We start from the raw sequence: 21,802 nt of genomic DNA on the forward strand, positions 1-21,802 counted from the left end.
TCAAACCTCTTACAAACCCACGGGCTGTGTAGCTTGCCATTGGTGAGCTGTCAGTTCTGCATGCTTACCAAAAAATTTTTACTATGTAAAAGAACAAAGTCTGTTAACAATAGGGCTAAATTTGCTACAGTTTCTTATTTTCAGTCAAAAGATTTAAAGGAAACTTTAAATGCATGCATCTGAAATTACTGTAATGGATGTGTAATCATCACAAAATATCTGCTTCTCTGAAACCATGTTTGGAAAATTTCAGCTTTTTAGTACTTGAAAACTATGCTAGAGGAGATTATATAGTGAAACATGCAGGACAGAGTGTGACTGGAAGGTTACACCATCACTGCTGTGTCAGGAGATTGCAGCCAGTCATGTCTGAAAATCTGGGACGTATTCCTTCTACTCTCACCCCTGTATTTTACATCCTGGCTAGTGTGATAGCAATAATACAGTAATATCTTTTAGATGACATGTTAAATCAAAGTTTTCCAGAGATTAGCGATTACATGGTACATTTTGAAAAAGAGAAGTACAATAAATCTAGTGTCCTGACAAATTTCTTCAGTAGTCTTCATAACCTTTCCCCTAAGGCAAGGGCATGGTCTCTTTGGAAATAAGCATTCATGCTCAAAGAGATGTCCTGCTCAAAAAGCTGCTAAAAGATTAACGGATATCTAATGCTCTAGGACACATTGCAATATGCCATTTTTGGAATGCCACAGTTTCACGGTTGCTTTAAAGCGTAATTTTATTTCTGTGCTCGGCATACAGATTGCAGATGGCTCTATTTTTCACTGGCTTATTGAAACACTGGCAATTTGAAATATAGTCCTAGAGCCACACGTTCTATTAAAAATGTATAAACTGCATATTTACAGGAAATTAAAATGAGCATTTTCATGGATTGAGGATATGGGAATTTTAGGTAAGGAAAATTATTTCCATTGCTACATAGTCACTACCTGTAGAAATGCTACTAAAAAAATATAGAAAAAGACAACCAACTAAAAAACCTCACAAAACCCACAAACAAACAAACAAATAGCAACAACAAAGCAGCCCTGGAGTTCTCAAGTTCAGCCAATTTATTGATTAGGTAATTTTTGGTTTTATATATAGTATCCAGTTGTAGAAGTTGTATGGTATATCTTCCAGCTCAATGCACATCTTCACAGATTAAGAAAAAGGTCCATGAAAACATTGACAGTTCTCAGACACAAAGGGCTTTTTTTTTTTGCATTTGAAAAATGCAAAAATCAAAATATAAATTTATCATCAAAATATAGCTTCTTCCTAAACAGAGGAAGAAAATGTAGATGTTGATTTTCCTGAGTGTTACCAACTAACATTTGGACATGGGTTTTTTGTTTGTTTGTTTTTTGGTTTTATATGTTTACGTGTTTATAGCACTTGCAGCATTCTAGCAATTTTTAAAGGTGAACTATTTTGGAACATGGGGGATGTATGTGATAATTAGTTTTCAGGTATGCAGTTCCCTGAGTGCACAGTGGTGAGTCTCTCAAACTGCTTCAATTCAGACTATTGTAGTCATTCTGACTTATGATTTACCCATAAAAACTATAGGGTTATATGTACTTATGGTCTCCCTGCTGTAGCCATGGGGCCTAAGAGTCAAGAACTGCAGCCTTGGAGTAACTGTTTGTATATTATCACTCGTCAATTACGCAGAAGGTGCTTTAACCTGGAAGACAAACAAAAATGTATTCTGTTAAACTAAGGACTAACTATGGTTACACACTGGGACAGGGAAAATGTCTGACTTGTGTAATTTGCAAGGTATGTATTCCTGAAGCCTGAAAGCCTCTGCTGGCACTTGGTGTTTTAAGGGTCAAGCAGCAGTGCTACATCTGGACTAGGCAACTGCTGGAGCACCATAGCTCCTTCTCAGTCATGATTTACTGCTTGTGTTCAGAATCAAGTAATTTTGTTCTGAGATTTCTGAAGAGCATGAAGAACAGAGATTAGGCTCCTCAGAAAGGTGTGGATTAATGCCATTTTTAGGTCTGCAAGGATTTGTGTGATGGGCGCCTATGCACTCGGAAGAGGAGCTGTAGATCCAAAGAATATATTTCCATACATCACTGAACAGCCTAACCCTATGATACTGTGATCCTTTAGGCACCTATTACCACTTTAAGATAGATTTTGAACTCAAGGACAATGTTGCCATCGTCTGTAGAGACCTGTGAAAATGCAGATGGAGTTGAAGCAGAATCAGAGTGCCCAGGTCCTGTGGCAATAGAGCCACTAGATTCTAGAAGTCACTCCCCCCAGTCAGACAGCAGCTGAATAAGTGACTTTAGAACAAGATGGTTAAAAAATTGTACCCAGTTCTGAACTCTACGAAGCACAGTAAACACAATAATTCCATTATTCCATTTAGTATTCTGTCTTCCATTCTCTGTGCAATGCAGATAATCCCTCATTACATATGGGGTCCACCCTATGCCTGATATCAAAGGGAATGTCATGGTATTTGGTAAGAGCTTAGGTCCCTTGATAATGGGCACAAGGAAGCTACACATATATAAACAGAATGACCACAGTGAGCAAATTCTAATCTTAGGTCTAGTAGGATAAATCTCAAGTAAACTTCCTAAATGAAATAGTTAAAGAAAGTTAAGAATTAATCAAGATCAAGCAGTGATTGAATCCAGTAGTTTAAAATCTGTGCCTGTGAGAAATTTGGCTGCATCAGAAATTTTTAAAAACTCTTATTTTTGGCTAAGATACAAACAGATGACAGGATTTGGAGATCCAAATCAGTAAAAGACAAACAGGCAGCCAGGAATAAAGACTCTGATGGGAATATGACCGGCAGGTTCTTGGATTCCACTTAGCCAAAATATTCCCCCCATTACTTCTGCATGGTGAAATCTAGCGCAGTGGTCATTGCAGGGGCTTGCTTAAAGCAACCCAGAATAAGAAAGAAAAACTGGAAGAAATATGACAACGGCTTTAAAAGTAATTCTTTCATCAAGGCCCACCTATCTCCATCCTCTGTGCCTATCTGAAATCATACTCTTTATGGAAGAGTAAGAATTTTGCAAATGCACATCCTCTTATATCACTCCATCTCTAGGACTTCCTGACACAGATATGTTCTCTACAGAGACCATTGTTTATCCTTTTTATCCACAGTTTGTGATAAAATCCTTGTTTGGGACATTTGGCTGTTGACTCCCTCAAAGTCAGGGAGGGTGGCCCTGCAGAGAGACCCTGACAGATTAGAGAGATGGGCAATCACCAACAATATGAAGTTCCACAGGGGCTGGTGCCAGATTCTGCACCTGGGATGGGGCAGCCCTGGCTGTACAGACAGACTGGGGAATGAGAGGCTGGACAGCAGTGCCATGGAAAGGGCCCTGGGCTCTGGTCCATGGCACGTTGAACATGAGCCAGCAGTGCCCTGGCAGCCAGGAGGGCCAAGCGTGTCCTGGGGGCATCAGGGACAGCATCAGCAGCCAGGCAAGGGAGGGGATTGTCCTGCTCTGCTGTGCACTGGGGCAGCCTCACCTCGAGTGCTGGGGACACTTTTGGGGGCCACAGTATAACCAAGTAAGGAAACTATTAGAGAGCATCCAAAGGAGGGCAACAGAGATGGTGAAGGGCCTGGAGGCTAAGCCATGTGAGAGCAGCTGAGGTCACTTGGTCTGTTCAGCCTGGGGAAGAGGAGACTGAGGGGAGACCTCACTGCAGTTACAACCTCCTTGGGAGAGGAAGAGGAGGGGCAGGCACTGATCTCTGCTCTGTGATGATCATGGACAGGACTCAAGAGAAGGACCTGAAGATGAGTAAGGGGACGTTTAGTTTAGATATCAGGAAAAGTTTCTTTTACCAGAGGGTGGTTGGGCATTGGAACAGGCTCCCCAGGAAAGTGGTCATAGCAGCAGCCTGACAGAATTCAAGAAGCCCATGAACAGGGCTCTCAGGCATAGAGTATGACTCCTGGGGATGGTCCTTTGAAGGGCCAGGAATGGGATTTGATGATCCTTGTGGATCCCTTCCAACTTGGATTATTCTTTGATTCTGTGATTCTGCTTCTATATGAGGTATATATGCCATACAATCTTATAAAATGAAAGGAGCTATGCTTATGGAACAGCTTTTATAACAAGAGACAGACAAACATCAAACAAATTGCATGTCAGACCTCTGGAAAGCAAATTACTCCATTCCCACAAGCCTCCTGATGGCTAAGCACGACCAGTACACCCTGCTCCTAATCCTTGGTAACAGGGTTAGCGCAAATAATGCTGTTTTATGGGGCAAGTAGCTTCTCTCTGTGACTGAGCAAATCATGTAATGCTTCCCTTTCCTTCATTATCAAATCCTGAAGGTCCTAGACAAACAAAACAGATTTCTTCTTCCCTTCCTACTGGCCTCAAGGTTCCTAGAGGCCAGGCTGATTAATCCCTTCCTTACCTGTCTTGAAGTTCAGGCACTCAGCCTGGTGGTGGTAATGGTCCTGCCAGAGAACGGGGAAGTGTTCTCTGTGTCTGCATCAGCCAGAGCACACTGCATAAAATAAAAAAGTTTTAAGTCCTGAGTGGGGAACCTGGGTTACAACAGCCACTGGACAGTGAGATTTGTGACCTCACGATGGCCACAAGCACCTCTGCTATCCGCTGCTTCCTCCAAACTCAGTAACCATAAGTTTCAAGGCTAGATTATGATTATTACATAGAGGGTAAACCACATATTATGATCTGACACAATCTGCAGAGAGTCCAGGTGATTAGAAATCACAAGCTGTGTTATAAATTCTATATTATGCTACTTTTGGATTGTATTATATTGATTCTGTTAGAAGACATTCTGTGCCATTCTGATCACCAGTTCAGTCCTATACTAATCATTAAATCATGTTAAGAAATTAAAGCTTCAATTGTAAATGTGGATTAATGTCATCATCCTTCTGCTAAGGATCCCTAAAGGAACCCATCTGTCCCTTCAGTGTCAAATGACAGTAAAGCTCTGGAATTTCCAGCTGGTAATACAAAAGCAAAACCAAAGAGCTATTTCTTCATCAAAAGGAAAACTGTGCAGGAGTCACGTTTCACAGGAAGAATCCAGAAAACCTCACAAAATAGTCATTTCCCTGCAGCAACAGGACTAGGTTCCCTGAAGACGCCCATTATACTTGGTTTCAAGTATGGGGTGGGATATAAGAGCTCATCCCACTCTCTGACTACAACCTTGGTGAAAAAGCTCAGACTTTAACTTTGTGTATAACAAATTGTGTTCCCACACGAAGCAGAACTGTTACACAAGACAGTAAGACACAGTGGCTTGTTTTAACAGCCACCTTGATTTAGCAGCCAGAACTTCTAGAGAGGCCTTTTTCCTACAACAAAAATTACTCATAAAGCCCACCACTCCTTTCCTGCTCAGGTGATACACTTCCCCCAAAACACATATCCAGAGAAGGAAACAGTGTGACATATAGGGATCAATGCCAGTTTTGAAGGAATTTCAAAGCAGAAGAAAACATAATTTAAAACTTTCTAAACTTCAAAGGCAGAAACAGGAGATTTGTCAGATGTACTAAAATTGTTAAAGCAAAATTCTTACTTAAATGATTCCCCACTGGGAAGGACAGAGGAGCAAAGTGATAAACAGATGACCAGAAACTTTGATGCCGACTGTAAAACTCTCTTTAACCTTTGGTGTCCTGTGGAACGTGGATATATTCCCTAAAATAATACACAGCGCTACAGATCTACTTTTGATCTTGTATGTGTTACAATCACACTGTTAATGGTGTAATCCTTTAAGATGCTGTCCTTGAGATGCCAAACCTGTAACCATTCGGGCTGGTTGTACAGTCATCTGATAAGAAATTACTGCTTATCTCATCCATGATGCCAAGTTAAAAGAAATGAGTACAGTGAGATCAGAATTATCTGCTGAAGTCATGAGGAATTTGGAATAGCTGTAAGAAAGTGGAAAGAGGATTTTTCTGTGGAGCACCCTCTGCCGCTCTTGTGTACCACAAAGTGGTGGATTGATAGCACTGCTCCATAGAGATGGTGGAAATATGCCATATTTCTGTATATTGCAGTAGCTTTCTTTTATACATGAGTCTATATTATAATAACTTCAATCTGCATAAATTTTCCTTTTCTAGTTTTTTTTTTTTTAATTTTCATCACCATGTAAGTGTGAACTTTTATAAGAGAAGGTCATGGCATTTATTTATTCTTTACAAAGTTTGTGACCCTAAACTTAGGAGAGCTTGTTTGAAGAGGAGAAAGGTGGAATTAAGTTGAAGAATAATTTTGCTAATGTCTCAAAGCCAAAACCCACAAAAATAGCAACACATATCATGTAAATAATGTTGCCTTTGTCAGGAAGTCTGGCAAATATGAAAATGAAATGAAAGAGGCAATAAAACATTCAATCTCCTCTAAAAAATCTAAGGAATTTTAATTTAAAAATAATTCAAATGTCAGGTAAAATACTTCATATTATGCATTCACCAGGGAATAAGCAAAATAGAGCTGTTATGGAGGCAGTTAGTTTGGTTTAGTTTAGCAAACTGTCAAACTTAAGTAAACATTTTTTTAAGGAACTAGTATGCACATAAATGAAAATATACAGCAGCAGAAACAAATATGAGGATGAAGCTGGAGTGGCACAGGAAGAGTCATCTCAAATCAAACTGTTGAATCTGAAAGACTGATAGGTTTTGCCCCGTTGCAGTAAAAAAAAAACCCCAAAGATTTTGCTTTTTACATATATGTCCATGTCTACTGGAATTGTGAGGCATTTTGCCAAATCTATTCTAACACAGTCACTGAAGCCATTTGTGTTTGTCTTCACCTTTCTAGTACATTTATTGAGGTCTCCCTTGAGCTCAGACACAGGTGCAGGGTTCCTACTCCAACTTTGATGAACTGATTCACACAGGAGGAGCCTGAGGTCTCCTGTCTCTCTGTAAGGAAAAACAGATGTTCACAGGGGTTCAGCCTGCGTAAATCACTGAAGTGGCTCAGACTTCTGCCTTTTTGGTGTGTGCTCTGCCGTCTGTCTCACTCCTCAAGTTTTTATAACACATGGAATTTAGGCATTTGATGGTGGAAAGCCACTAATGCAAACTATTGCTAATGACATTCCGTGAGAATAAGTTCAATTAAGCTATGGTGATTTTGGCTGCAGAGCAGAACTTCTGTGTGAAACTCATGGCCACAACTCAGGACTTTACTGATATACTTGCAGTATTCCACTTCAGTACTAACTTCTAGAATCAGTCTTGGAGGTGGTTGTAGCCACAAGCTCTTAAAATCTGAAATACCAAGTATGAACTAAAGGAATAAAAGTGTATATGCAAAAATCTAATTGGTGCTAAATTTAACAATTATGGTTCCGTTGTAATGGACAGAACGTGACATAAAAATAAAAGTAAATTTAAGCAATCTGTTTTCATCCTCTGCAGTTGTAGTGGGTTGGCCCTGGCTGGGTGCCAGGCACCCACCAAAGCTGCTCTATCAGTCCCTTCCACAAGTAGACAGAGGAGAGAAAATATAATGAAAGGTTCATGAGTTAAGGACAGAGAAAGAGATCACTCACTAAATACTGTCATGGGAAAAACAGACTCAGTTTAGGGATATTAAATGCATTTATTACTAACAAAACCCAAGCACAATAATGAGAAGTAAAATAAATCTTAAAAACACCTTCCCGCACCATCCCCTTTCCCAGATATACCTTCTCCCTACCAGTGGCACAAAGAGATGGGAATGGAGGTTATGATCCATTCAATCACGCATTGTTTCTGCTGCTGCTCAGGGAGAAGAGTCTTTCTGCTGCTCAATGTGGAGTCCCTTCCACAGGAGACAATCCTCTGTGAATTTCTCCAACACAAGTGCATCCTGCAGGCATCAGCCTCCGTGAACTGCTCCACCATGGGTCCCTCTTCTGTAGGGTGCAGGCTTTAAGGACAGGCTGCTTCAGGCATGGTTATCTCATGGGTCACAGTCCTATCAAGAAACTGCCTCCAGCAGGAGGTCCTGTCTCCGTATCTGCAGATCCCTGCCAGGACCCTGCTCTATTGTAAGCTACTGCCTTCTCTCAGGCATCCACTTGCTCCAGCCTGGGTCTCCTCCCAGGGCTACAGGTGGATCTCTGCTCTTCCATGGGCTGCAGGGGCACAGCTGCTTCACCATGGTCTCACTCTCTGGCCAAAATTACATCTGTGCAATAACACTTTATTTCTTCTATTATATGTTGTCACAGAGGCATTGCTATCATTCCTGACTGACTCAGACTTGGCCAGCAGTGGGTCTATCCTTGAGCCAGCCGTCATTGGCTCTGTCAGACACTCTGACAGCTTCTGGCATCTTCTAAAAGAAGCCCCAGAGCCAACCTTGTACCCCCACCCAACACCAGAGGCCAGCCATGAAAACCCAAACCATTTATATACAATGTATAGTCCACAACAACATCAACAACAACAACATCAACAACAAAAAGGATTAATTCTTTTACAGACAGATACTGTGACATATGGTGAGCAGTACTTTGACTCAGGCATCATGGACAAGCACAAACTGTGAGAACTGTGCTAGACCATAGGCTCTCAGGCACCCAAGAGTTGAGGCCACATCTTATCAGAAGCTAACAGTACCACCCTGAGCTGGGACTAGAGAAAACTAAAACTGCTGTTGCTCTGCATTCCCTCTGCATACACTGAAGGGGGGATTGATTACAATTACTTTACCTGTGTCTGTACCCTTCAGTCCATTGAGTTCTTCTGAACACCAGCAGCAGCAGGCTGCACAGTTGTGATCTACCTTTGAGAGGGGATCTTACTTAGGATTATGCTTCAAGGGCTCTGACAACAGCATTTTACATTAGGCCTAAAATTATATCTTATGCTGGCAACATAACACATATCTAGCGATAATGTTCTAGAAATGTAGGAAATAGTAGAGTGTTTGATTGCCATCTAATCACAATCCAAATTTATGTTTAAATATTGTCAAAGCTTCATTAAATCACTGTCAAATAGTTGTTGAATTATTATTTAAATACCATTCAGTTATTGCTTAATCACTCTTTTATTATCATACAGTCATCAATTATTACAATTGGACCACCATTCAATAATGAATAAACCCTTTTGCTTAGCATTAATATTACTTCTTTTAGTAATTAACCTGCAAAAAATACCAAAAGAAAATTAGTTTCTTTCTATCCTTCCTGAATTACCAAACTATCAAGGAACTTCATGGGAAAATGGCAGAATTAAAGTTAAAAATTATAAATCCAAGTTCCAGGTGCTACAAGAAAGTTGAACATTACTAAAGCTGCATGACACAAATATGAGATACATACCACTTGGCTGAAGAAAATCTCAGTTTAAACATCCAAGCTAAATAAAAACAGGAGGCAAATTTGAATAGAGTCCTGATGTTTCTCAGTTTATTCCTGCTGTAGTTGAAGTATTTTTCTATTAATTCATTGCTTCATGGGTTACCTTCTTGCTTAGTTTCTACTTCACCAGTCCCATTTTCCTTCTTTATATTACAGGCTTGAAAATCTGTTTAAGGCTCTACATGTTATTAATTAAGCAACAGGTTATAAAGAAACTATTAAACCTTCTGAACACACAAATATCAGTTATCATTGTAACACTTTTTACATTACTATATACGGTAATACACAATACAATACACAATATTACCTTTTGTCACTCTTTAATTTCACTGTTGTTTTACTCTTTTAAAGTAACCTGTCTCTGAAGCACAAGGGGGTATTGCCATCTACTTCATGTTGCTACCTTGGGACTCCTCCAGTCATCTCCTGTTATTATGACTCTGTTCACACTCTATTCAAAACAGTACCACTTCCTGGTCCAGTTTTAATGACCTTTTTTCTGGAACATTCCGGACAAATAGAGTCATCTGCGCTATTTAGGTTTATTCTGGGAAATAACTACGCTCCAAATAGCACATCATCTGTCCTGTTACTCATATTAATTTCTGAAACAATTTTAAATCTACTAAAACTTTCCTGATTAGAATTAATTTTTAGTTTCATGTATTCCAGATGGTTTGTACTTTGCATGACAAGAATCTAAGAATTTGTGTCTCCCTTAGTCACACTAGCAGTGGAAGTCACTGCAGCGACCATCTCATGTGGATTTGGTGATAAACTAGGGCAGCATAATGGGCAAAGTGTGGCACAGCCACAACTTCAAAAAGAAACATCCCCAGGATTGTAGCCCAAACACTCGCAGTGAAGAACAGACATACATAAAATGTTACGTGGCTGCTAAGCTTCACCAGATACAGAAAATACAGAGAATAAGGTCTGTGACAAGTAATCTGGACAGATAACAGGAAATGACCGGAAGAAGACAGAAGAAAGCTAATTAATGTGCCACTGCTGATCTAGCTTGGACTGTGCAGAAACATTTCTAGGATTAGAGAATAATTCTGGCACAATAAATTTAACATTAATTGTAGAGATCTGGACTTGTCCCAAAACTTTCAACCTCACACCATGAGGCGCCAGATATGAACAGAACAGTATCCATTTGCATACATTGATTTTTGTACCCATGTGAATCAAATTGAAGAGTTGGGTTCTCCTAAATTGGATTGTGGAGGAATGTTTTGTAAAGCAAAGTCTAATTTATGAACACACACACAGACAGAGATACCCACACAGACACCCCTTTAGGAAGGGAGTTAAACATACAACCCATGGAAAGGGAAGGGACTCTCTGAACATAGGACAGACTCCTGTGTCACACAATCTGAAGCAAAGCCACAATATCTTACTGTGTACACCTGCTTTGTGGAGGGTCTATACATACTGTGGACCAGGGGAATGGGTGGTCCCAGCAGGTACCAGAAGAGAGCTAACAAGGTCAGAGCTACTGAAAGTGCAGTACAGGCAGCACCGAGCTGTAGCTGACTCTAACCATGTAGTGATTTATAAGCTAGAGCTGGCCTTAGAAACAGAGCTGAAAGCAAACTAGCTTGTGGGAAAAGAGATAACTTACACCTTAGATGCAACAATGCTAATTAGATAACTGTTCTCTGAGCTACTGGAGTACTCTTATTGGACTTCATATTATCTCAGAAAGCAAGCTCTGAAATCATCCAGCAGAATTTACAAGGGGAAGAAAAACTGCACAAGATCCATATCAGAGCATTGAGAATAAAGGCTACAGCCTCTTAAACCAGTGGAAGTGACTAGAAACTTCTGTGATCCAGGAACAGCTGAGCTTTGCTAATTCTGACATTCAGGTGATCAACTGCATTCGAAAGAAAGAAAGAAAAAAAATTACAAGTTCTAGGTGTGTATCTTGATATTTATCTAATATTAGGTGTAAATCTGCTTCCATTCAGTGTTCATAACATGTTCAGTTCAATAAACTGTTAACTACTGATAAAAGCAATTACACATTCAGGCCCCAGATGGCTCTTATGATCTACAAAGTCAATACTGGTTGTGAAATAGTCTAAATGTCAAAGTTAATCTTAGCATCTATGTCAAGAAGGAAGTCCTTTTCCTTTACAGAGACATTCTTGAAAATATGAGCCAATACAAATCCATGCAGACTGATAATCCAATTAAAATTTGCTACCTGTGTTTCTGAAATTTGTGTATCATGAGACAGGTCTTTGTGAGCTGTGAAATTCCCAACAGTACCTGCATTACCTGAGGGGGAAAAGGAATGCTAGGACAGACAAAAACAAGAGCTGAGGAACAGAGCACCATACTAATTGGTGTTTGCAATGGAACTGAGATGCCTGTGAAGCCATCAATGATGTTAAGGCCAAGGTGCCCCCGCTCATTTAACAGCCCTGCAGCTGAGCAACACCTTTCCCTTGCTCTGATATAAAGGAGAAAATTTCATTCTGAGAGAAGAAGTGCAAACTGAGAGCAAAGGTGGCCACTCTGTAGTCGCTCTCCCACCCCTTTCTAGCAATTCACTACCTCTCCTTCACAGCCAGAAGGGCAGAGAGATTGCAGCAGGCAGAGAAAAAGAATGGAAAGAAAACAGATTTGATAGTGCACACAGTATGATGGAAGATGTGAGCAGACCAGGAGTGTTTGAATGGCAGAGAAAGACCAGCAGAGAGGAAAAAAACAATTTTTAGAAGTAAGAATAAGGACAGACTTATCTGTCTTACAAAAATGTCCATTAGCTGGATCACTCCATCAGCACAAGGGAGCTCTGATGTAGTACTTAGACTGTACACTGGTGACAATTCTGCTACATTTCATGGCTTGGTGGAGAATATGAAAAGACACAGTCGTGGGATTTCTCTGCTGTCTATTTACTGCTTGCTACAATTTCCAAGCATTCATTAATGTAAAACAGACACTCATGAAAAAATCCTCCTACACTCATAGTGCAGACATTTATTTGTTCCAAAAGTCACATTGGAAGTATTTTGTTCACTGCCTTTGTGTTCTCCTGGCTTACAAACAATGACAAACAATGTTACGTGTCAGAAAAATAATTACTTCTTGGAAATTTCTCAGAATAAATAAGAAAACAAGTAATAGAGACATTTCAGTTTTAAAGTATTCCTTTCATTTTCTGTTTTGTTCTTCCTGATACATTCCTGGGAGCCAGTATATGTCACTCTTACAAATATTTAACTAAGCACACAGATGTTGAGACTTTGGAGTATATCCACGACAGCTGCATGTGGTGCCACCTGAGCTCCCTATGAGTGGGCACAGAGCAGTGCTCAGTGTTTGTGATATTTTAACTGATTTATTCAGAGACCAGAAAAGAGTTAAGTATTTACAGGGCCAAAATATGAGAACCAGAGGGATACAATTATTTAAATAAAAATTATTCAATATGCTGGTTGAAGAGCAGAGAAGATCAAATTTCTAGCTTCTTATCCAATCACTGAATGCAGCATCAGCAAGGAAGAAAATAAGCCTTGAGACAGAGAAAACAGCCTGGGTTTTTCTTCTTCCAGACAAGTAACCAATCACTGAGCTTCAGAATCATGGTTCTTCCTGCCCTTGTGTTCTGGTTCTGCAGATCTCTTCTCCATAGCTATACACCTTCAGCAGAGAGGATGGATGATGTCTAGCATTTTCCCTGTCTCATGCTCCCACCAGGTAACGGTGATGTGATAGGAGCTCTCTGAAGGGACTTGAAAGGTGTCATCTTGAGCCTTCTCAGGTACATCCAGGCAAAACCCTGTTATCTCTAGGTTATTGTATAACAGGTGCCTGACTGCAATGTTGTGCTTTGTTATGTTTTCTGTTGGTTTTGGTTTTTTAAATATGTGTCACTGAGCTATTTCTCCCAGACAGACTGAAGTCCTTTTTAGCAAAGTAGTCAAAGCTATGAATAGGGAAAAGACTGAATATTTTGCAGGTGCTTCCCACTCAGGATCACTGCACATCTCTTTGATCAGCATGCTGACTGCAGGCAAGCATTAATATGGTGGATACGTAATTGGGACCTCATATCTTTCCCCACCCCTGCAAAATGAGATGCCTAACACAGGGTTACAGATTTAGCAAAAACAAAAAAAAAATTGGAAGACAAAATTTAAGTCTTCTAAAATGACACCATTTTTCATGGATCTAACTTTTGCTGTGTTTAAAATCAGGCATAATAAGCACGCAGCATATAGAGGTATTCAATAGCATGGACCTCAGGATCTCTGCATTTCATTCTGTGTTCTTTTTGTCTGTGCTGTTTAATCTTCCAAAAGTCAATTTATGTGCTGTGTTTTGTTCCTCTCCTTCTCTCTTCACTGGCATTACAGATTCTAAAATATTTGAGGCAGATTTATTCTTTATTATTATGTTTTTATGGTGGCAAACATGCTAAGCCTGGATTCCCACTGGGGACTGTAATGCTAATAATATCTCTGGTGATGTTCAAGGCAACCAGAACCAGGGCTTTTAAAGAAGGCACAATGAAAATTGCCTTAGTACCTTTCTGTATCCATCACGAATGTACTGAGGCATACCCTGAGGGCCACTCTGGCCCTGTTCATGTCAGTGGTGCACAGAATCTGTTAAGCTTTTTATCCAGCCAGATGTGCAGAAAACTGAGTAGCAGCTGGCTCTAAGACATGTTGAAGGGATGCTCTGTAGCCAGAACATTACTATACTCTAGTGGAGCACACATCATGAGACAGTCCTGTAAAAAGGACTGTGCATTCTCACACCAGCTCTTAGGACACCAGCGTGTTGGAACTTCAAGGACGGTCCCAGATTCATAATCTACTTCCACAGGGTGTACTGAACAGAGATTCTTTACAAGCATCTGAATACAGCAATATCTGACATTTCCTCAGCTGTTGGTTTTTTTTAATATCTACTTTTAAATATATTTAAAATGCTGTATTTTGATGTTAGAGATCATATAGGCATGAAGTTTCCAGTAAAATATCCTCCAATTGTACCTCACATGGGGCTCAGTTCACCCACGTCATCTTTACAACATAATCAATAGTTATAAATTAAAAGTAAATGTTATTTTTTAATTATTCATTAATTTAGTAGTTTAATGGTTAGTTTTAAGCTGTTGTAGGACTGACCATGGTATTTAGTGTTCATAAAAATAAGTCTGAAAACCACAACTGTATTATACATCCACCATACCTTTTTTTGCCATAACTAATTGAACAGATAACAAGGAATTAATAGTCATTTCTGAATGTAATCTTTACTTAGCCAGCCAAAATTTTCATAAGAAAAATGTGGGTAGGTGTATTATCCAAAAAAGGAAATATCTATAGCAAATTAATAGCATGCTTATTCTCTGTTGGAAAATTTCTAAAGATCTTGTTGATATTGGCAGATTAGTTGCATATTAGTTTGTGGGTTGTTTTTTTTTCAGAGAACACAACACAGCTAAAGAGGAAATAAAATACAACTTAACTATGTTCTCTGATTGAAATTCTGATAGCAAAGTAAACCTGCTGCTCTACTGATTTGAATCCTAGTTATTCATAATTCTACTAGCGCTGTCTAGTCACAAGACACCTTTCTTTGAAAAAGACTACGGTTTGTGTTTAGCATCCCTTAATACCTCTTCACTCTTACACTCTCCATGTTTGTTGCCATTTTGTTTCTATGTCATCAGAACATGAACTAGAAAAAAAAGTGACTAGTAAAATTATTCTTCTTTTCTAATATATACTTTAGCATAAGAATTAAATTTTCAACAGTGTTTTAACTGTCTGTAAGTAATTTCTGGTGCTTATTATTCTTTTCTATAAAAATACTTCTGTCAATTTATTTGCAAAAAATTTGGTTTGTCTTAGGTAAAATTTTGTGAAGCTTATGTAAATTTTGCTTCTGTAACTGGACATGGGTGGGCAAGGTATTTCCAGCTTCTGACAAACAGTATTCCAATTATTATGATATACTAATTTTTGTTACTTTCTCAGGAAAAAAAAAAGAAAAAATATATATATAGTGGATATATATTAGATGGAAAAAATATTTACGTGTTTAAGCATGTGGGCTTTTTCTCATATGAAAATTTTACTGACCTGAGGAAAATAACAGCTTTGACTAAGGTTTCTGTCACAGAACTCCGTACTGAAGCATTTATAAAAGAGGTTATTTAAGTGAATAAATCTACATATACATGTGGTCTGATCACATCAGCGTCATTGATCTTCTGAGTAAGAATTTCTGCGTTTAGACCTCAAAATGCATACTTCTACAGTTTTAGAGAAGTCATACTCCTCTATTCCAGATAATCCTACTAATGGAAGCTGTGTTCATGTACATTCAATCATTTGTTTTTCTTCCATTGAATAATATTGAATCAGAGTAACTCACAGAAAGAAAAGATAACAGGAAATTATGTTGAAACATTCATAAAACAGGAGCAAGTTGCAAGAAGCTTTGCTTAACATCCTCTTGACTTTCCATAAACAATTTCCAGAAAACCATTGCCCTTTATTTCTCTCAGTCAAAGAGCAGATCTTCTGAAGTACATGTCTGTGTTTCCTTTTGAGCTCTTAAACTTATAGAGGACTCCAGATGCAAAGTGTGTTTAGTTGCTGCAAATCTATATAAACAAAAACACTCCTTCCAAAAGAGGAAAGACATTAATTCAATTCAACAATTCAAGCTGGTGATTTTCAGAAAGTCTTTTTTTCCTCGTCTGTAAGAATGGAGTAAGAGTTCACCTTAAACAACTATAATCGGTCTTTTGTGGTGATGACAATAAGTGAGAATTATTGTGAATGAATGAAAAGTGTCAGAGACTCAGGAAGCCACATACAACCTGTCTTCAGAAAGGCCTCTTATTACAGTGGACTTCCTTGAGTCCTCAGAAATAGGCAAATGCTTTACCACTTATTAGTCAGAACTCTTAAAAGGGTAGACTTGCATAATAAATAATCTCAGAGTCAAAGGAAGAAAGTATTATCCTAATTTTTATATGTTTTTTTCACTTTATAACTGGTTGTTGGTGGGCCAGAGCACCTGCTAGATTTGCAGATCTAGCTCTTTCACAGATAAAAACTCATGTAAAAATGTTTGGGTTTATATTTGCTTACATATTAAAGCTTATGCTTCAGTATAATATTGCACACAGAGCTTCCTTAGAAACACATATTTATCTGCTGGAACATAAAGATGCAGAGGTTGTGTTACTTTGATCCTTAAAACTGAGAAGTATCTCCGGTTGTTGCACTGTACGTCAACAAGAAGCCACCTCTTCAATAAGCTGATGATATTGACAGCAGAATTTCACCCTTTTTCGCTCAAAGAAGAGTTCAGTGCATCTGTAAAATGCACATAATGATTATTGCCTGCCTCAATGTGTTGCTTAACTAAAAACTTTTGAGTGACTCCTGCAGATGACTCATCATGGCAATGACTTTGTGGTGTCTTTGAGACGCTGCAAAATCAACAGTTGAGCATAGTATTTTTTTTTTTTAAGCAGACAATTCCATCTTGCCACAAAGTTAGTTCAAAAGCCATTTGCAGTAGTGTTTCTGAGCAGGTTCATGCATCTGGAATACCTAATCTTTGTCTTAAACTATTAACCATTTGCTGAATTTTTGAATCACGGGTTTTATAAACTCTTCAGATTGGTGAAGCTCCACCAAGAAATTCTAGCCAGCCCTCTAGCAGAGATTTGAAAGAGAGGAAGGACTATTCTGTTCACCTGTTCTGACCTCCTGTTATAATTCCTGAAAAAAACCTGTTTTTTACTTTTCACCACATAAGCAACTGTTACCAAACTCATCATTATGAGAATAATATTTATACTACAGCCTAGATAAAGGGGAAGGAGGTCTGAAACAGATAAATAAGGCTGACCCCAAGAATTTCTGAAAATCCAAGTAGGGCAAAACATACACATATAGTAAAAACATCCTTATCTTGTCACATAGAGGTAGAAGATGGCTCATTGCAACATGTGGTGCCAGTATAAGGGTTTCTAATGTCACACAGCAAATCAATTTCTAAATTAAAGAAAAAAAAGCAATTTCATGTTTTAAAAATCTGATAAGATTTCTCCATCTGCCATGTGCTACAGTTGACAGCTGCTTCCTTTTGCATAGCTAACTTCAACGTGACCTTAGCCAGACAGAGTGTGTAGGGTATAAGGCCATTGTTGAACATATTAGTGGGAAAGTATTAAAGCTTGGCAGAATTTTCTTGCTTTTGCCGTCTGTCTTTTACTCTGATTAATACCTATATCTTTCTATACTGTTCCTGTCTGTCTCATATTTCTTCTCTCTGGTAGATGCCTTTTAAGAGTAGCTTGATTCAGCTGTAGTTGACCTTTAATGGAACAGTGCTGATTCACATCAAGTTTTTATAGGCCTGCTAGTTTCTGCACATATGTGGAGCAGGGGTCCTCTTTGACCTACAGGAGTTACAGAAAGAGACATTTTTGGGAAGGGAGGTTTAGTGAGTATTTTCTTTTTAAGAGCTGTGCTTTTTTAAAACAAAACAAACAAACAAACAAACAGCATTTCCTTTATTATAAGAAAGAAATCCTACATAAATTCAAGAGTAGCAAAAAAGTAAACAATTACTGTGCCAAAATTAATATAGGCATAACCATGTTTTGTCACATGCACTAAGACTGATTGTACTCTAACAGAAAAATATTTTTATGAAGAAGATTGGAAAACTTCTGCAGTCAAGTGTCAAATCATCATCATTAGTGGCAACATCTGATTTGTCAATTTGCCTCAGTGTCAATTACAAACACACTCTGGAAAGAAACTTTCGTCTTTCTACTTTCTTGCCCTGCCTCCATCTTCCCTCTCTTCATCCTTCTTTCTGACATGTTCTTTCTTTTATATTCTCCTCACCATTTTTTTCCCTTCTTCCTTATTTTCTCAGTTTCCAATGACACTGCATTCAATTTCTTAAACATTTCTCTCACCTCTGCCCCTCTGTCATTCTGTTTGTTCCTCCATACATTTTTTCTCAATGATTTTTTCTCCCACCCCTAAAGCCACATTCATCTTTTTTTATGTTTTTTCCCAGATCACATTCTCCTCACTTTAACCATTCCTTACACAAATACATCTTATCCTACAAGATGGGTCAAATGCATATGATCTTCAGATCATATCTAGTGTCTGTCCTAGGCCTTCTATTCATTTTAGTACCCCTGACAAGAGAGGGAATGACACCACCTCTTTACTGATGGCCCTTGCAGTGTTGCCCAGAGCACATGTTGAGTATGGTCCCGGGGTTAGAATGCATTTACTGGCCTGCCTTCTCCAAAGTGTTTTGCTTTCTTTTCCAACATGTCATGAAACTGAGTGGACAAGTGCACAGCAGACAACCTACAGGCAAACTGAAAAACTGTCCTAAAGACATAAAATTTCCCCTGACCTGCAGTTCAAATACATTATATGCATAGATAGGAAGTTAATACCATTTAAAAATTTATCTGCCAAATGTGTTTTTGGCAGTGAAACTGTTAAAGTACACACTGCACTGCAGGATCTTCAGATGTCGAGTTCACCCTGTACATGTTTGTTTACCTAGGGAAACTGAAGCTGTGTGCAACACAGTTGGAAAAGTCACAATATGTGGATACAGCCAGAAATACACACCTTATAGAGGAAGAGAACAAACACTGACAAGCATCTAAAGCTCTTCCTACACTTAGTCATGGTACATTTCTTGTCATGAGCAGGGATGGAATACGAGATCCTGAGAAATAGAAAGGAAACCACAAGTAGCTTTAATGATGATTATATGCTCCAGATGAATGACACAAACATGTAACACATGTATTGGTGGTACCTATTGCATTTATACTCTGACTTGCTTTCTATCTACGTACACATAACACCCAATACCACCATATTGTATGATATGCCTTTCATCTTCGTACATAATGGATGGCACATGTCCCATTAGCGGGAAAAAAATGCTAAGCCATAAGTATATTGTGCATGCTTGTTCTTAATGTAAGAGTTATTATTTATTGATGGCTTTTATTTGCCCCTGTTCAAAAGAGAGACCACTGAACAGTGGACATCAGATAAAAACTCACCTCCACAGACCCTGCTTTTGTTTTCATGCATGAAAAATATTGTACAAAGGGTCACGGTCCATCTTTAATTCATCCCACTAACATTCTGGTTGCACTACCTTTCACTTAGAATTCTCCTATTTTGTATGTAGCCACTTTAACAAGTTTGTGTCTGCAGTTTTGAAAGTTGCAGTGTTAGCATTATGCAAATCCTTTTCAGTGGTTTTTGGTTTTATTTTGTTTTTATTTTTTCCTGTTGTAGTGAGGCAACCTCTCCTCCTCAGAAGTATAATAAACTGTATGTGGCTTAGATAGTCTGCCAAAATGTTTTTGTCTTTGGATGAATGATTTCTAACTTTTCCCTCTTTGGACTTGGTCTCCTTTTTGGGTGTCCCTGCTGCTTATCTGGCTGTTAATTTTACAAGATTTATTTGAAGGATCTAAGCCGTAATACCCAATTCTACCAGGCATAATTTTTTGTTTACTTGTATTGACTCTCCTCAGCTGATTAAGCTGGCCTCTTGCTTCCATGCAGATAACTCTGTGTCTGGTTTTAAAACACATAGAAGGTTTTTTGGCTTTGGTTGCAGTTGTCAATTTTATTATATTCATTTAAGAAGCAAAAAATTCACCTTATAATGACCAAAGACGGATGGTAGATCATCTATTGGATCTAAGGTAGATCGCTGCCCATCAGACAAGACTAATTGTGAAACTCAGTGTCTTCCAGTTGTTACATTCCTTCATTTGTTTGGTGTTCGCTGCCCATGTTTGAGTCTCGTTGGGTTTTTTTGGTGTGGTTTTTTTTGGGGGGGGGTGTTGTTTTTTTGGTTTTTTTTTTTTTTGGTCGGGTTTTTTTTTTTGGGGGGGGGGGTTTGTGTGTGTGTGTTTTTGGCTTTTTGTTTGGTGGTTTTGTTTTGTCGTCTTTTTCATCGCCTGGAACCCCGTTGCGAAGGTCAGCGAGGCGCAGGGGAGGAAAGAGAGACTCTCGGACAGACAGCTAGGCAGTGCCTTCTTGCGCACGGCGGAATGCGGAGTTGGTGAGACACTGCAGCCGGGCAGGGCCGAGGGTGGCACCGGCGAACCCACCGCGCCCGGGGGAAGGCGCTGCCCGGCACGGGTCCTTTGGGCAGCAGCCGGTTCCGCTGGCACCGGGCGGGCTGCGGCTCTCCCGTCGCCTTGCCTCCTCGCCTCGGCCGCGGGCGGGCGGCCCGTACAGCCGGGCTGCCTGCGAAGCAGCTCGCCCGGGGAGCGGAGCCGAACGGAGCGGATCTGCCGCTCTCTGCCGCCCGGCCCGGCGAGATGTGCCCGGGTATCCAGTGCCCTGCCGGCCCCCAGTGCCTTCCCGGCCCCCCGTGCCTTCCCGGCCCCCCGTGCCGGGACCCGGCGTGCCGAGGGCAGGCAGTCCTCCCGGCCCCGACAGCGCCGGCGCCCCGCGCCCGCCTCGGCTGCTGCTCTGCTGCCGTGCTATGGTTACTGTCGCTGATGAGGACGACGTTATTAAGTTTTTAGGTGGGGGAAGGGTGGTATTCCGGGGTTTTTTCCTCTCCAAAGCGCTCCACAGACGGGGTTGAGGGCTGTTTTCCTGGGACGTGAAGAAGCGACAATTGTACCAGGGCTAAGGCGGGATGGTGGTTGAGGCTATTTTGGAGAGGGAAATTGCCCAAGGGAATCATCTTGCTTACGAGGGGGTAGAATTGGGGTGTCTCCTACTCACATTATGGCAGGATAGACTCGTGAGGGGCAGGGTTATTCCGCTGCTGGCATCCCGTCTCTCCCACCAGTTTAATCCTTGATGTGGGACGGGCGCCCTTTGGGACACGGGCAGGGCCGGGCTCGGGTCGTTGCCTCCCCCACCACGGCCCACACAGATCCCATGGCCGGCGAGGGAAACGAAAGGGCCCGATCACCCTGGTGGGACCCGCATCAGAGCCGGGACTTGAGAGTGGCCTGAAACTCCCTCGCTGCCTTGAGATTTCTGTTCACCCCGGCGACAAAATCGCCGCTGTATTTCCTGTCCTCGAACACTTCCTGACACTGGGAAGATAACAAAGGGGAAAGTTTAAAGCAATAAACATCCCCAAACTGCCTCGCTCCCCTTGTGCGTCCGGGGCTGCCGACGCTAACGCCAGGCAGCACTCGGCTGACGAGAAACTGGGCTTTTCCATGCCTCGGACGACCCGCTCTCTGACACCTTAACAACTTTTGGGGACCTTACTCTCCCTAGAATTTTGCGGGGATTTCTTTTCTCCACCTGCTAAAGACCTTACTCCCCTGCCTAGGCTACCCATGCCAGCGTCTCCACTT

The sequence above is a fragment of the Fringilla coelebs genome (assembly GCF_963513975.1).
Source record: "Fringilla coelebs genome assembly, chromosome: Z".
In the NCBI taxonomy this organism is placed as follows: domain Eukaryota; kingdom Metazoa; phylum Chordata; class Aves; order Passeriformes; family Fringillidae; genus Fringilla; species Fringilla coelebs.